This window comes from Xiphias gladius, unplaced genomic scaffold (assembly GCF_016859285.1).
Source record: "Xiphias gladius isolate SHS-SW01 ecotype Sanya breed wild unplaced genomic scaffold, ASM1685928v1 HiC_scaffold_1124, whole genome shotgun sequence".
NCBI lineage: Eukaryota > Metazoa > Chordata > Actinopteri > Istiophoriformes > Xiphiidae > Xiphias > Xiphias gladius.
The window spans coordinates 15,565-31,000 of record NW_024401419.1 but is presented as its reverse complement, the minus strand read 5'-3'; the positions used below and the strand labels follow the sequence as shown (position 1 = coordinate 31,000).

The window sequence follows — 15,436 nt, the reverse complement described above, 5'->3', positions numbered from 1 at the left end:
TGTTGTTCACTGTTTAGGTGGAGCAGTGGGAACGAGAATCAAAACAATGCCAAATCACTTAGGTCAATCCTTAGCTGGGTTTGATGTATACTGACAGAGACTGATAAGTATTCAGTCTTCAGCTAATCTGATCCAGGCAGACACTTAACAAGCAATTTTATTCGTTAGCTCCTTTAACGGGATTTGGATATGCATTATGAATTGTCTTTCTCTCTCTCACATGCACATTTTTTATTCTCTTTTTTCACCTGAAAACTTTACATCATTTAAAGAGATTCCCCCTTAAAAATCCTTATCAACGCCCAAGTGAACACTGTGGCTTATTGGCAGATCAAAAAATCTGACGTCGGAAAGATGTGGGATGAGGGGTCGCCAAAACTCTTGGCGAATTTTCTCGTCAATTTCTCCTGCAACACGGGCCTCGTTGGCGCAGTAGGCAGCGCGTCAGTCTCATAATCTGAAGGTCGTGAGTTCGACCCTCACACGGGGCATCTCTCTTGCTATACATTAGTCGTATGTGCTGTCCACTGTTTAGATTGAGCAGTGGCAAAGAGAACGGAGGAAACACTTCAGCTGTGTTACATCAAAATAATGCAAAGTTTGTGTGAATGTCTGACTGTAGAAAGGTACAGTAAAAAAACCCTCCAAATCTGACATAAGATATATGTGGGATGAGTTGTTTTTTTAAGCCATCGACCGTTCAGTACAGGGTAGAGTAGAGTACTAGCAGAGGTGTGGTGATCCCTGTGTAGCAGGCCACAGTAGTGTAGTTCTGGCTACACATGGACAATGTGTGCCATTTGAAAAGCCGAACGGTGTGGGATAATACCTTGCTTACTCTGTGGGTTGAAGTCTAATGAACAAGATTGAAGTATAGAGTTTTCAGCTAATCTGATCTTTGGCAGACACTTAACAGGGTAATTTATTAGATTAGTTTTTGTGAGTTTGACCCTCGCACAGAGTGTCTGTCTGGATAGACAGTACAAGTGTATATGTTGTTCACTGTTTAGGTGGAGCAGTGGGAACGAGAATCAAAACAATGCCAAATCACTTAGGTCAATCCTTAGCTGGGTTTGATGTATACTGACAGAGACTGATAAGTATTCAGTCTTCAGCTAATCTGATCCAGGCAGACACTTAACAAGCAATTTTATTCGTTAGCTCCTTTAACGGGATTTGGATATGCATTATGAATTGTCTTTCTCTCTCTCACATGCACATTTTTTATTCTCTTTTTTCACCTGAAAACTTTACATCATTTAAAGATTCCCCTTAAAATCATTATCAGCAACGCCCAAGTGAACACTGTGGCTTATTGGCAGATCAAAAAATATATTTCTTTTTGGCCTTTATATGGCCGTTGCCGGTGGCTGAAAACATCTGCCTTCTTGTGGGCGGAGGTCAGTTGAATTTCCTGGCCAGTGCAACACACTCTTCAGTTTGGGGATTACTGTACTGCCTGAAGGCAAAATACACGTAGGACGTATGGTTTGGCATGATGTGGCTATAACAAACTGTCGCAGGCCCATGGAAAAACCTTCGGTATTTAAGTAAGCTTGAGAGAAAGTTTAAACTCTGCCTGCTTTCTTGCCTCTGCACAGCTGGCCACTCACGACGAAGCGGTGTGAATGTCTGACTGTAGAAAGGTACAGTAATGGTCAGAACCCCCCTCGTAATCTGACGTCGGAAAGATGTGGGATGAGGGGTTTGAAGCCATTTGACCATCCGGCAAAAGTGTAGGCTGAGTACAGGCCTTTAGTGGGCCTCGTCAGTACAGCGATAAAAAATCCCTTCACGTGAGCATTGGTGGTTCAGTGGTAGAATTCTCGCCTGCCACGCTGGAGGCCTGGCGATTCGGCCAATGCAACTGACTTTAATTTTTTTCGGGATTATTACACGTTTTGATAGCAAAGCCTCTCCTGTGAATATGGTTTGTTACACAAGATTGTATTTACTAACGCACAAAAAAACTACACAATCACAAATACATGCTTTTTGATTTGCTGTCCACTGTTTTCATTGTTGTCTTAGCGGTCCCCACGTCAACTGAGCATGTCCAGGTCTGGGATATATTAGATAAGTTGCAAGTTTCTACATAGATTCCATGTACCGTTTGGACACAGTGATGGACACAGCAGTGCTCCACACATTGTATCTGCATTTTTCGAGCTTTGCCTCCATGTTTTGTGAAGAAGAAGTAATCTTGTATGCATTTACATGGGAAAACTCTTGGCGATTTTTTCTCGTCCTCTCTGGCCACCGCAGACAACGTGTGAACTGTCAGTCTCATAATCTGAAGGTCGTGAGTTCGACCCTCTGCAAGCATCTGACATGCTATATGTGATGTGCTGTTTTTTTTTTAGATTGAGAGAAAAGGAGAAACACTTCAGCTGCGTACACGAAATAGCATGAAGTCTGGTGATCCCTGTGATGAGCACTACACAGTAGTGTAGTTCTAGGTACACATGGACAATGTGTGCCATAGCTTTGAAAAGGCGGACGGTGTGGGATAATACCTTGCTTACTCTGTGGATTCGAAGTCTAATGAACAAGATTGAGAAGTATTGAGTCTTCAGCTAATCTGATCTTTGGCAGACACTTAACAGGGTAATTTATTCGTTAGTTTTTGTGAGTTTGACCCTCGCACAGGGTGTCTGTCTGGATAGACAGTACAAGTGTATATGTTGTTCACTGTTTAGGTGGAGCAGTGGGAACGAGAATCAAAACAATGCCAAATCACTTAGGTCAATCCTTAGCTGGGTTTGATGTATACTGACAGAGACTGATAAGTATTCAGTCTTCAGCTAATCTGATCCAGGCAGACACTTAACAAGCAATTTTATTCGTTAGCTCCTTTAACGGGATTTGGATATGCATTATGAATTGTCTTTCTCTCTCTCACATGCACATTTTTTATTCTCTTTTTTCACCTGAAAACTTTACATCATTTAAAGAGATTCCCCCTTAAAAATCCTTATCAACGCCCAAGTGAACACTGTGGCTTATTGGCAGATCAAAAATAGGTTAGATTGTACTGCCTGAAGGCAAAATACAAGTTTAAACTCTTGTGAATGTCTGACTGTAGAAAGGTACAGTAATGGTCAGAACCCCCTCGTAATCTGGCGTCGGAAAGATGTGGGATGAGGGGTTTTGAAGCCATTTGACCATCCGCAAAAGTGTAGGCTTGATAAACAAATCCTTCACGTGAGCATTGGTGGTTCAGTGGTAGAATTCGGCCAATGCAACTGACTTTTAATTTTTCGGGATTATTACACGTTTTGATAGCAAAGCCTCTCCTGTGAATATGGTTTGTTACACAAGAATTGTATTTACTAGCATACAAAAAACTACACAATCACAAATACATGCTTTTTTGATTTGTTTCATGTTGTCTTCATTGTTGTCTTGGCGGTCCCCGTCGCATGTCAGGTCTGGGATATATTAGGCGATAAGTGAACAGTCAGTTCTCATAGACAGTATTCCCTGTACCGTTTGGACACAGTGATGGACACAGCAGTGCTCCAGAGATACACATTGTATCTGCATTTTTCAGGCTTTGCCTCCATGTTTTGTGTGAATAGTAGTCACTTGTATGCATTTACATGGAAAACTCTTGGCGATTTTTCTCGTCAATTTCTCCTGCAACACGGGCCTCGTTGGCGCAGTAGGCAGCGTCAGTCTCATAATCTGAAGGTCGTGAGTTCGAGCCCTCACACGGGCATCTCTCTTGCTATACATTAGTCGTATGTGCTGTCCACTGTTTAGATTGAGCAGTGGCAAAGAGAACGGAGGAAACACTTCAGCTGTGTTACATCAAAATAATGCAAAGTTTGTTGATCCCTGTGTAGCAGGACACACTAGGAACTACTGGCTATTGCTGGTATTGCTGTACAGAGCATTTGAATATAGTGTGCACTGTGTAGACAGAGATGAAATTTAAACCCCCGCTCCTTTCATACCTCTGCACAGCTGGCCACCCACGACAAGAAACGTGTGTGAATGTCTGACTGTAGAAAGGTACAGTAATCGTAAAAAAAACCCTCCAAATCTGACATAAGATATATGTGGGATGAGTTGTTTTTTTTTTAAGCCATTCGACCGTTCAGTACAGGGTAGAGTAGAGTACTAGCAGAGGTGTGGTGATCCCTGTGTAGCAGGCCACAGTAGTGTAGTTCTGGCTACACATGGACAATGTGTGCCATAGCTTTGAAAAGCTGAACGGTGTGGGATAATACCTTGCTTACTCTGTGGGTTCGAAGTCTAATGAACAAGATTGAGAAGTATAGGTTCTAATCTGATCTTGCAAGCAGACACTTAACAGGGTAATTTATTAGTTGGTTTTTGAGTTTGACCCTCGCCACAGTGTCTGTCTGTAGATGAACAGTACAAGTGTATATATTGTTCACACTGTTTAGGTGGAACAGTAAGACAGATCAAAAAAACAATGTAAATCACTTAGTCAATCCTTCAGCTGGGTTTGATGTATACTGACAGAGACTGATAAGTATTCAGTCTTCAGCTAATCTGATCCAGGCAGACACTTAACAAGCAATTTTATTAGTTAGCTCCTTTAACGGGATTTGGATATGCATTATGAATTGTCTTTCTCTCTCTCACATGCACATTTTTATTCTTTTTTCACCCTGAAAACTTTACATCATTTAAAGAGATTCCCCTTAAAATTATCAACTGAACACTGTGGCTTATTGGCAGATCAAAAATATATTTTCTTTTTGGCCTTTATAGCATCGTTGCTGCGGTGGCTGAAAACATCTGCCTTCTGGAGCCGGAGGTCCAGGTTAGATTTCCTGGCCAGTGCAACACACTCTTCAGTTTGGGGATTACTGTACTGCCTGAAGGCAAAATACACGTAGGACGTATGGTTTGGCATGATGTGGCTATAACAAACTGTCGCAGGCCCATGGAAAAACCTTCGGTATTTAAGTAAGCTTGAGAGAGAAGTTTAAACTCTGCCTGCTTTCTTGCCTCTGCACAGCTGGCCACTCACGACGAAAGCAGGTGTGAATGTCTGACTGTAGAAAGGTACAGTAATGGTCAGAACCCCCTCGTAATCTGGCGTCGGAAAGATGTGGGATGAGGGGTTTTTGAAGCCATTTGACCATCCGGCAAAAGTGTAGGCTGAGTACAGGCCCCTTTAGTGGGCCTCGTCAAGCTGGTAAACAAATCCCTTCACGTGAGCATTGGTGGTTCAGTGGTAGAATTCTCGCCTGCCACCTGGAGGCCGGGTCCGATTCGGCCAATGCAACTGACTTTTAATTTTTCGGGATTATTACACGTTTGATAGCAAAGCCTCTCCTGTGAATATGGTTTGTTACACAAAATTGTATTTACTAACATACAAAACTACACAATCACAAATACATGCTTTTTGATTTGTTTCATGTTGTCTTCATTGTTGTCTTGACGGTCCCCACGTCAACTGAGCATGTCAGGTCTGGGATATATTAGACGATAAGTGAACAGTCAGTTCTCATAGACAGTACATTCCATGTACCGTTTGGACACAGTGATGGACACAGCAGTGCTCCAGAGATACACATTGTATCTGCATTTTTTCAGGCTTTGCCTCCATGTTTTTGTGTGAATTGAAGTAGTCACTTGTATGCATTTACATGGAAAACTCTTGGCGATTTTTCGTCAATTTCTCCTGCAACACGGGCCTCGTTGGCGCAGTAGGCAGCGCGTCAGTCTCATAATCTGAAGGTCGTGAGTTCGACCCTCACACGGGGCATCTCTCTTGCTATACATTAGTCGTATGTGCTGTCCACTGTTTAGATTGAGCAGTGGCAAAGAGAACGGAAGAAACACTTCAGCTGCGTTACACCAAAATAATATGAAGTCTGGTGAAGTCTAGTGATCGTCCACTACACAGTAGTGTAGTTCTGGCTACACATGGACAATGTGTGCCATAGCTTTGAAAAGCCGAACGGTGTGGGATAATACCTTGCTTACTCTGTGGGTTCGAAGTCTAATGAACAAGATTGAGAAGTATTTAGTCTTCAGCTAATCTGATCTTTGGCAGACACTTAACAGGGTAATTTATTCGTTAGTTTTTGTGAGTTTGACCCTCGCACAGGGTGTCTGTCTGGATAGACAGTACAAGTGTATATGTTGTTCACTGTTTAGGTGGAGCAGTGGGAACGAGAATCAAAACAATGCCAAATCACTTAGGTCAATCCTTAGCTGGGTTTGATGTATACTGACAGAGACTGATAAGTATTCAGTCTTCAGCTAATCTGATCCAGGCAGACACTTAACAAGCAATTTTATTCGTTAGCTCCTTTATTTGGATATGCATTATGAATTGTCTTTCTCTCTCTCACATGCACATTTTTTATTCTCTTTTTTCACCTGAAAACTTTACATCATTTAAAGAGATTCCCCCTTAAAAATCCTTATCAACGCCCAAGTGAACACTGTGGCTTATTGGCAGATCAAAAAATCTGACGTCGGAAAGATGTGGGATGAGGGGTCGCCAAAACTCTTGGCGAATTTTCTCGTCAATTTCTCCTGCAACACGGGCCTCGTTGGCGCAGTAGGCAGCGCGTCAGTCTCATAATCTGAAGGTCGTGAGTTCGACCCTCACACGGGGCATCTCTCTTGCTATACATTAGTCGTATGTGCTGTCCACTGTTTAGATTGAGCAGTGGCAAAGAGAACGGAGGAAACACTTCAGCTGTGTTACATCAAAATAATGCAAAGTTTGTTGATCCCTGTGTAGCAGGACACACTAGGGAACTACTGGCTATTGCTGGTATTGCTGTACAGAGCATTTGAATATAGTGTGCACTGTGTAGACAGAGATGAAATTTAAACCCCCGCTCCTTTCATACCTCTGCACAGCTGGCCACCCACGACAAGAAACGTGTGTGAATGTCTGACTGTAGAAAGGTACAGTAATCGTAAAAAAAACCCTCCAAATCTGACATAAGATATATGTGGGATGAGTTGTTTTTTTTTTAAGCCATTCGACCGTTCAGTACAGGGTAGAGTAGAGTACTAGCAGAGGTGTGGTGATCCCTGTGTAGCAGGCCACAGTAGTGTAGTTCTGGCTACACATGGACAATGTGTGCCATAGCTTTGAAAAGCTGAACGGTGTGGGATAATACCTTGCTTACTCTGTGGGTTCGAAGTCTAATGAACAAGATTGAGAAGTATAGAGTTTTCAGCTAATCTGATCTTTGGCAGACACTTAACAGGGTAATTTATTCGTTAGTTTTTGTGAGTTTGACCCTCGCACAGAGTGTCTGTCTGGATAGACAGTACAAGTGTATATGTTGTTCACTGTTTAGGTGGAGCAGTGGGAACGAGAATCAAAACAATGCCAAATCACTTAGGTCAATCCTTAGCTGGGTTTGATGTATACTGACAGAGACTGATAAGTATTCAGTCTTCAGCTAATCTGATCCAGGCAGACACTTAACAAGCAATTTTATTCGTTAGCTCCTTTAACGGGATTTGGATATGCATTATGAATTGTCTTTCTCTCTCACATGCACATTTTTTATTCTCTTTTTTCACCTGAAAACTTTACATCATTTAAAGAGATTCCCCCTTAAAAATCCTTATCAACGCCCAAGTGAACACTGTTGCTTATTGGCAGATCAAAAAATATATTTTCTTTTTGGCCCCTTTATATGGCATCGTTGCTGCGGTGGCTGAAAACATCTGCCTTCTTGTGGAGCCGGAGGTCCAGGTTAGATTTCCTGGCCAGTGCAACACACTCTTCAGTTTGGGGATTACTGTACTGCCTGAAGGCAAAATACACGTAGGACGTATGGTTTGGCATGATGTGGCTATAACAAACTGTCGCAGGCCCATGGAAAAACCTTCGGTATTTAAGTAAGCTTGAGAGAGAAGTTTAAACTCTGCCTGCTTTCTTGCCTCTGCACAGCTGGCCACTCACGACGAGAAACGGGTGTGAATGTCTGACTGTAGAAAGGTACAGTAATGGTCAGAACCCCCCCTCGTAATCTGACGTCGGAAAGATGTGGGATGAGGGGTTTTTTGAAGCCATTTGACCATCCGGCAAAAAGTGTAGGCTGAGTACAGGCCCCTTTAGTGGGCCTCGTCGGCGCTGTGATAAACAAATCCTTCACGTGAGCATTGGTGGTTCAGTGGTAGAATTCTCGCCTGCCACGCGGAGGCCCGGGTCCGATTCGGCCAATGCAACTGACTTTTAATTTTTCGGGATTATTACACGTTTTGATAGCAAAGCCTCTCCTGTGAATATGGTTTGTTACACAAGAATTGTATTTACTAACGCCACAAAAAACTACACAATCACAAATACATGCTTTTTTGATTTGTTTCATGTTGTCTTCATTGTTGTCTTGACGGTCCCCACGTCAACTGAGCATGTCCAGGTCTGGGATATATTAGACGATAAGTGAACAGTCAGTTCTCATAGACAGTACACTCCCTGTACCGTTTGGACACAGTGATGGACACAGCAGTGCTCCAGAGATACACATTGTATCTGCATTTTTTCAGGCTTTGCCTCCATGTTTTTGTGTGAATTGAAGTAGTCACTTGTATGCATTTACATGGAAAACTCTTGGCGATTTTTCTCGTCAATTTCTCCTGCAACACGGGCCTCGTTGGCGCAGTAGGCAGCGCGTCAGTCTCATAATCTGAAGGTCGTGAGTTCGACCCTCACACGGGGCATCTCTCTTGCTATACATTAGTCGTATGTGCTGTCCACTGTTTAGATTGAGCAGTGGCAAAGAGAACGGAGGAAACACTTCAGCTGTGTTACATCAAAATAATGCAAAGTTTGTTGATCCCTGTGTAGCAGGACACACTAGGGAACTACTGGCTATTGCTGGTATTGCTGTACAGAGCATTTGAATATAGTGTGCACTGTGTAGACAGAGATGAAATTTAAACCCCCGCTCCTTTCATACCTCTGCACAGCTGGCCACCCACGACAAGAAACGTGTGTGAATGTCTGACTGTAGAAAGGTACAGTAATCGTAAAAAAAACCCTCCAAATCTGACATAAGATATATGTGGGATGAGTTGTTTTTTTTTTAAGCCATTCGACCGTTCAGTACAGGGTAGAGTAGAGTACTAGCAGAGGTGTGGTGATCCCTGTGTAGCAGGCCACAGTAGTGTAGTTCTGGCTACACATGGACAATGTGTGCCATAGCTTTGAAAAGCTGAACGGTGTGGGATAATACCTTGCTTACTCTGTGGGTTCGAAGTCTAATGAACAAGATTGAGAAGTATAGAGTTTTCAGCTAATCTGATCTTTGGCAGACACTTAACAGGGTAATTTATTCGTTAGTTTTTGTGAGTTTGACCCTCGCACAGGGTGTCTGTCTGGATAGACAGTACAAGTGTATATGTTGTTCACTGTTTAGGTGGAGCAGTGGGAACGAGAATCAAAACAATGCCAAATCACTTAGGTCAATCCTTAGCTGGGTTTGATGTATACTGACAGAGACTGATAAGTATTCAGTCTTCAGCTAATCTGATCCAGGCAGACACTTAACAAGCAATTTTATTCGTTAGCTCCTTTAACGGGATTTGGATATGCATTATGAATTGTCTTTCTCTCTCTCACATGCACATTTTTTATTCTCTTTTTTCACCTGAAAACTTTACATCATTTAAAGAGATTCCCCCTTAAAAATCCTTATCAACGCCCAAGTGAACACTGTGGCTTATTGGCAGATCAAAAAATATGTTTTCTTTTTGGCCCCTTTATATGGCATCGTTGCTGCGGTGGCTGAAAACATCTGCCTTCTTGTGGAGCCGGAGGTCCAGGTTAGATTTCCTGGCCAGTGCAACACACTCTTCAGTTTGGGGATTACTGTACTGCCTGAAGGCAAAATACACGTAGGACGTATGGTTTGGCATGATGTGGCTATAACAAACTGTCGCAGGCCCATGGAAAAACCTTCGTTATTTAAGTCAGCTTGAGAGAGAAGTTTAAACTCTGCCTGCTTTCTTGCCTCTGCACAGCTGGCCACTCACGACGAGAAACGGGTGTGAATGTCTGACTGTAGAAAGGTACAGTAATGGTCAGAACCCCCCCTCGTAATCTGACGTCGGAAAGATGTGGGATGAGGGGTTTTTTGAAGCCATTTGACCATCCGGCAAACAGTGTAGGCTGAGTACAGGCCCCTTTAGTGGGCCTCGTCGGCGCAGCGGTAAACAAATCCCTTCACGTGAGCATTGGTGGTTCAGTGGTAGAATTCTCGCCTGCCACGCGGGAGGCCCGGGTCCGATTCCCGGCCAATGCAACTGACTTTTAATTTTTTCGGGATTATTACACGTTTTGATAGCAAAGCCTCTCCTGTGAATATGGTTTGTTACACAAGAATTGTATTTACTAACGCCACAAAAAACTACACAATCACAAATACATGCTTTTTTGATTTGTTTCATGTTGTCTTCATTGTTGTCTTGACGGTCCCCACGTCAACTGAGCATGTCCAGGTCTGGGATATATTAGACGATAAGTGAACAGTCAGTTCTCATAGACAGTACATTCCCTGTACCGTTTGGACACAGTGATGGACACAGCAGTGCTCCAGAGATACACATTGTATCTGCATTTTTTCAGGCTTTGCCTCCATGTTTTTGTGTGAATTGAAGTAGTCACTTGTATGCATTTACATGGAAAACTCTTGGCGATTTTTCTCGTCAATTTCTCCTGCAACACGGGCCTCGTTGGCGCAGTAGGCAGCGCGTCAGTCTCATAATCTGAAGGTCGTGAGTTCGACCCTCACACGGGGCATCTCTCTTGCTATACATTAGTCGTATGTGCTGTCCACTGTTTAGATTGAGCAGTGGCAAAGAGAACGGAGAAACACTTCAGCTGCGTTACACCAAAATAATATGAAGTCTGGTGAAGTCGTCCACTACACAGTAGTGTAGTTCTGGCTACACATGGACAATGTGTGCCATAGCTTTGAAAAGCGAGCGGTGTGGGATAATACCTTGCTTACTCTGTGGGTTCAAGTCTAATGAACAAGATTGAGAAGTATTTAGTCTTCAGCTAATCTGATCTTTGGCAGACACTTAACAGGGTAATTTATTCGTTAGTTTTTGTGAGTTTGACCTCGCACAGGGTGTCTGTCTGGATAGACAGTACAAGTGTATATGTTGTTCACTGTTTAGGTGGAGCAGTGGGAACGAGAATCAAAACAATGCCAAATCACTTAGGTCAATCCTTAGCTGGGTTTGATGTATACTGACAGAGACTGATAAGTATTCAGTCTTCAGCTAATCTGATCCAGGCAGACACTTAACAAGCAATTTTATTCGTTAGCTCCTTTATTTGGATATGCATTATGAATTGTCTTTCTCTCTCTCACATGCACATTTTTTATTCTCTTTTTTCACCTGAAAACTTTACATCATTTAAAGAGATTCCCCCTTAAAAATCCTTATCAACGCCCAAGTGAACACTGTGGCTTATTGGCAGATCAAAAAATATATTTTCTTTTTGGCCCCTTTATATGGCATCGTTGCTGCGGTGGCTGAAAACATCTGCCTTCTTGTGGAGCCGGAGGTCCAGGTTAGATTTCCTGGCCAGTGCAACACACTCTTCAGTTTGGGGATTACTGTACTGCCTGAAGGCAAAATACACGTAGGACGTATGGTTTGGCATGATGTGGCTATAACAAACTGTCGCAGGCCCATGGAAAAACCTTCGGTATTTAAGTAAGCTTGAGAGAAGTTTAAACTCTGCCTGCTTTCTTGCCTCTGCACAGCTGGCCACTCACGACGAGAAACGGGTGTGAATGTCTGACTGTAGAAAGGTACAGTAATGGTCAGAACCCCCCCTCGTAATCTGACGTCGGAAAGATGTGGGATGAGGGGTTTTTTGAAGCCATTTGACCATCCGGCAAAAGTGTAGGCTGAGTACAGGCCCCTTTAGTGGGCCTCGTCGGCGCAGCGGTAAACAAATCCCTTCACGTGAGCATTGGTGGTTCAGTGGTAGAATTCTTGCCTGCCACGCGGGAGGCCCGGGTCGATTCGGCCAATGCAACTGACTTTTAATTTTTCGGGATTATTACACGTTTTGATAGCAAAGCCTCTCCTGTGAATATGGTTTGTTACACAAGAATTGTATTTACTAACGCATACAAAAACTACACAATCACAAATACATGCTTTTTTGATTTGTTTCATGTTGTCTTCATTGTTGTCTTGACGGTCCCCACGTCAACTGAGCATGTCCAGGTCTGGGATATATTAGACGATAAGTGAACAGTCAGTTCTCATAGACAGTACACTCCCTGTACCGTTTGGACACAGTGATGGACACAGCAGTGCTCCAGAGATACACATTGTATCTGCATTTTTTCAGGCTTTGCCTCCATGTTTTTGTGTGAATTGAAGTAGTCACTTGTATGCATTTACATGGAAAACTCTTGGCGATTTTTCTCGTCAATTTCTCCTGCAACACGGGCCTCGTTGGCGCAGTAGGCAGCGCGTCAGTCTCATAATCTGAAGGTCGTGAGTTCGACCCTCACACGGGGCATCTCTTGCTATACATTAGTCGTATGTGCTGTCCACTGTTTAGATTGAGCAGTGGCAAAGAGAACGGAGGAAACACTTCAGCTGTGTTACATCAAAATAATGCAAAGTTTGTTGATCCTGTGTAGGACACACTAGGGAACTACTGGCTATTGCTGGTATTGCTGTACAGAGCATTTGAATATAGTGTGCACTGTGTAGACAGAGATGAAATTTAAACCCCCGCTCCTTTCATACCTCTGCACAGCTGGCCACCCACGACAAGAAACGTGTGTGAATGTCTGACTGTAGAAAGGTACAGTAATCGTAAAAAAAACCCTCCAAATCTGACATAAGATATATGTGGGATGAGTTGTTTTTTTTTTAAGCCATTCGACCGTTCAGTACAGGGTAGAGTAGAGTACTAGCAGAGGTGTGGTGATCCCTGTGTAGCAGGCCACAGTAGTGTAGTTCTGGCTACACATGGACAATGTGTGCCATAGCTTTGAAAAGCTGAACGGTGTGGGATAATACCTTGCTTACTCTGTGGGTTCGAAGTCTAATGAACAAGATTGAGAAGTATTTAGTCTTCAGCTAATCTGATCTTTGGCAGACACTTAACAGGGTAATTTATTCGTTAGTTTTTGTGAGTTTGACCTGTCTGTCTGGATAGACAGTACAAGTGTATATGTTGTTCACTGTTTAGGTGGAGCAGTGGGAACGAGAATCAAAACAATGCCAAATCACTTAGGTCAATCCTTAGCTGGGTTTGATGTATACTGACAGAGACTGATAAGTATTCAGTCTTCAGCTAATCTGATCCAGGCAGACACTTAACAAGCAATTTTATTCGTTAGCTCCTTTAACGGGATTTGGATATGCATTATGAATTGTCTTTCTCTCTCTCACATGCACATTTTTTATTCTCTTTTTCACCTGAAAACTTTACATCATTTAAATGGCTGAAAACATCTGCCTTCTTGTGGAGCAGGAGGTCCAGGTTAGATTTCCTGGCCAGTGCAACACACTCTTCAGTTTGGGGATTACTGTACTGCCTGAAGGCAAAATACACGTAGGACGTATGGTTTGGCATGATGTGGCTATAACAAACTGTCGCAGGCCCATGGAAAAACCTTCGGTATTTAAGTCAGCTTGAGAGAGAAGTTTAAACTCTGCCTGCTTTCTTGCCTCTGCACAGCTGGCCACTCACGACGAGAAACGGGTGTGAATGTCTGACTGTAGAAAGGTACAGTAATGGTCAGAACCCCCCCTCGTAATCTGACGTCGGAAAGATGTGGGATGAGGGGTTTTTTGAAGCCATTTGACCATCCGGCAAACAGTGTAGGCTGAGTACAGGCCCCTTTAGTGGGCCTCGTCGGCGCAGCGGTAAACAAATCCCTTCACGTGAGCATTGGTGGTTCAGTGGTAGAATTCTCGCCTGCCACGCGGGAGGCCCGGGTCCGATTCCCGGCCAATGCAACTGACTTTTAATTTTTTCGGGATTATTACACGTTTTGATAGCAAAGCCTCTCCTGTGAATATGGTTTGTTACACAAGAATTGTATTTACTAACGCCACAAAAAACTACACAATCACAAATACATGCTTTTTTGATTTGTTTCATGTTGTCTTCATTGTTGTCTTGACGGTCCCCGTCAACTGAGCATGTCCAGGTCTGGGATATATTAGACGATAAGTGAACAGTCAGTTCTCATAGACAGTACACTCCCTGTACCGTTTGGACACAGTGATGGACACAGCAGTGCTCCAGAGATACACATTGTATCTGCATTTTTTCAGGCTTTGCCTCCATGTTTTTGTGTGAATTGAAGTAGTCACTTGTATGCATTTACATGGAAAACTCTTGGCGATTTTTCTCGTCAATTTCTCCTGCAACAAGGGCCTCGTTGGCGCAGTAGGCAGCGCGTCAGTCTCATAATCTGAAGGTCGTGAGTTCGACCTCACACGGGCATCTCTCTTGCTATACATTAGTCGTATGTGCTGTCCACTGTTTAGATTGAGCAGTGGCAAAGAGAACGGAGGAAACACTTCAGCTGTGTTACATCAAAATAATATGAAGTTTGTTGATCCCTGTGTAGAACTACTGGACTAGGACTACTGATTGCTTGGCTATTATGCTGTATATTGCATTTGAATATAGTGTGCACTGTGTAGACAGAGATGAAATCCTTTCATACCTTTTCATACAGCTGCCCAGCCACCCACCCACGACAAGAAACGTGATGTCTGATGACTGTAAAGGTACAGTAATATCGTAAAAAAAAAAAAAAATCTGACATAATATATAATATATGAGTTGTTTTTTTTTTTAAGCCATTCGACCGTTCAGTACAGGGTAGAGTAGAGTACTAGCAGAGTGTGGTGATCCCTGTGTAGCAGGCCACAGTAGTGTAGTTCTGGCTACACATGGACAATGTGTGCCATAGCTTTGAAAAGCGAACGGTGTGGGATAATACCTTGCTTACTCTGTGGGTTCAAGTCTAATGAACAAGATTGAGAAGTATTTAGTCTTCAGCTAATCTGATCTTTGGCAGACACTTAACAGGGTAATTTATTCGTTAGTTTTTGTGAGTTTGACCTCACTTTGGGGTGTCTGTCTGGATAGACAGTACAAGTGTATATGTTGTTCACTGTTTAGGTGGAGCAGTGGGAACGAGAATCAAAACAATGCCAAATCACTTAGGTCAATCCTTAGCTGGGTTTGATGTATACTGACAGAGACTGATAAGTATTCAGTCTTCAGCTAATCTGATCCAGGCAGACACTTAACAAGCAATTTTATTCGTTAGCTCCTTTAGGGATTTGGATATGCATTATGAATTGTCTTTCTCTCTCTCAAGTGAACACTGTGGCTTATTGGCAGATCAAAAAATATGTTTTCTTTTTGGCCCCTTTATATGGCATCGTTGCTGCGGTGGCT

At 43.0% G+C, this 15,436-nt stretch overlaps 8 non-coding genes across 8 annotated transcripts; all 8 read left to right on the top strand.

The window, feature by feature from the left end:
* Positions 1 to 418: 418 nt before the first annotated feature.
* On the top strand, positions 419 to 491 carry trnam-cau. Its single transcript has one exon. It is a non-coding gene; the product is annotated as a tRNA-Met (tRNA).
* A 5,188-nt stretch (positions 492 to 5,679) lies between these two features.
* trnam-cau lies at positions 5,680 to 5,752 on the top strand. The gene has a single exon. It is a non-coding gene; the product is annotated as a tRNA-Met (tRNA).
* A 790-nt stretch (positions 5,753 to 6,542) lies between these two features.
* On the top strand, positions 6,543 to 6,615 carry trnam-cau. The gene has a single exon. It is a non-coding gene; the product is annotated as a tRNA-Met (tRNA).
* Positions 6,616 to 8,615: 2,000 nt separating this feature from the next.
* On the top strand, positions 8,616 to 8,688 carry trnam-cau. The gene has a single exon. It is a non-coding gene; the product is annotated as a tRNA-Met (tRNA).
* Positions 8,689 to 10,200: 1,512 nt separating this feature from the next.
* trnag-gcc lies at positions 10,201 to 10,271 on the top strand. The gene has a single exon. It is a non-coding gene; the product is annotated as a tRNA-Gly (tRNA).
* A 424-nt stretch (positions 10,272 to 10,695) lies between these two features.
* trnam-cau lies at positions 10,696 to 10,768 on the top strand. Its single transcript has one exon. It is a non-coding gene; the product is annotated as a tRNA-Met (tRNA).
* Positions 10,769 to 12,447: 1,679 nt separating this feature from the next.
* On the top strand, positions 12,448 to 12,520 carry trnam-cau. Its single transcript has one exon. It is a non-coding gene; the product is annotated as a tRNA-Met (tRNA).
* A 1,383-nt stretch (positions 12,521 to 13,903) lies between these two features.
* Positions 13,904 to 13,974, top strand: trnag-gcc. The gene has a single exon. It is a non-coding gene; the product is annotated as a tRNA-Gly (tRNA).
* Positions 13,975 to 15,436: the final 1,462 nt, after the last annotated feature.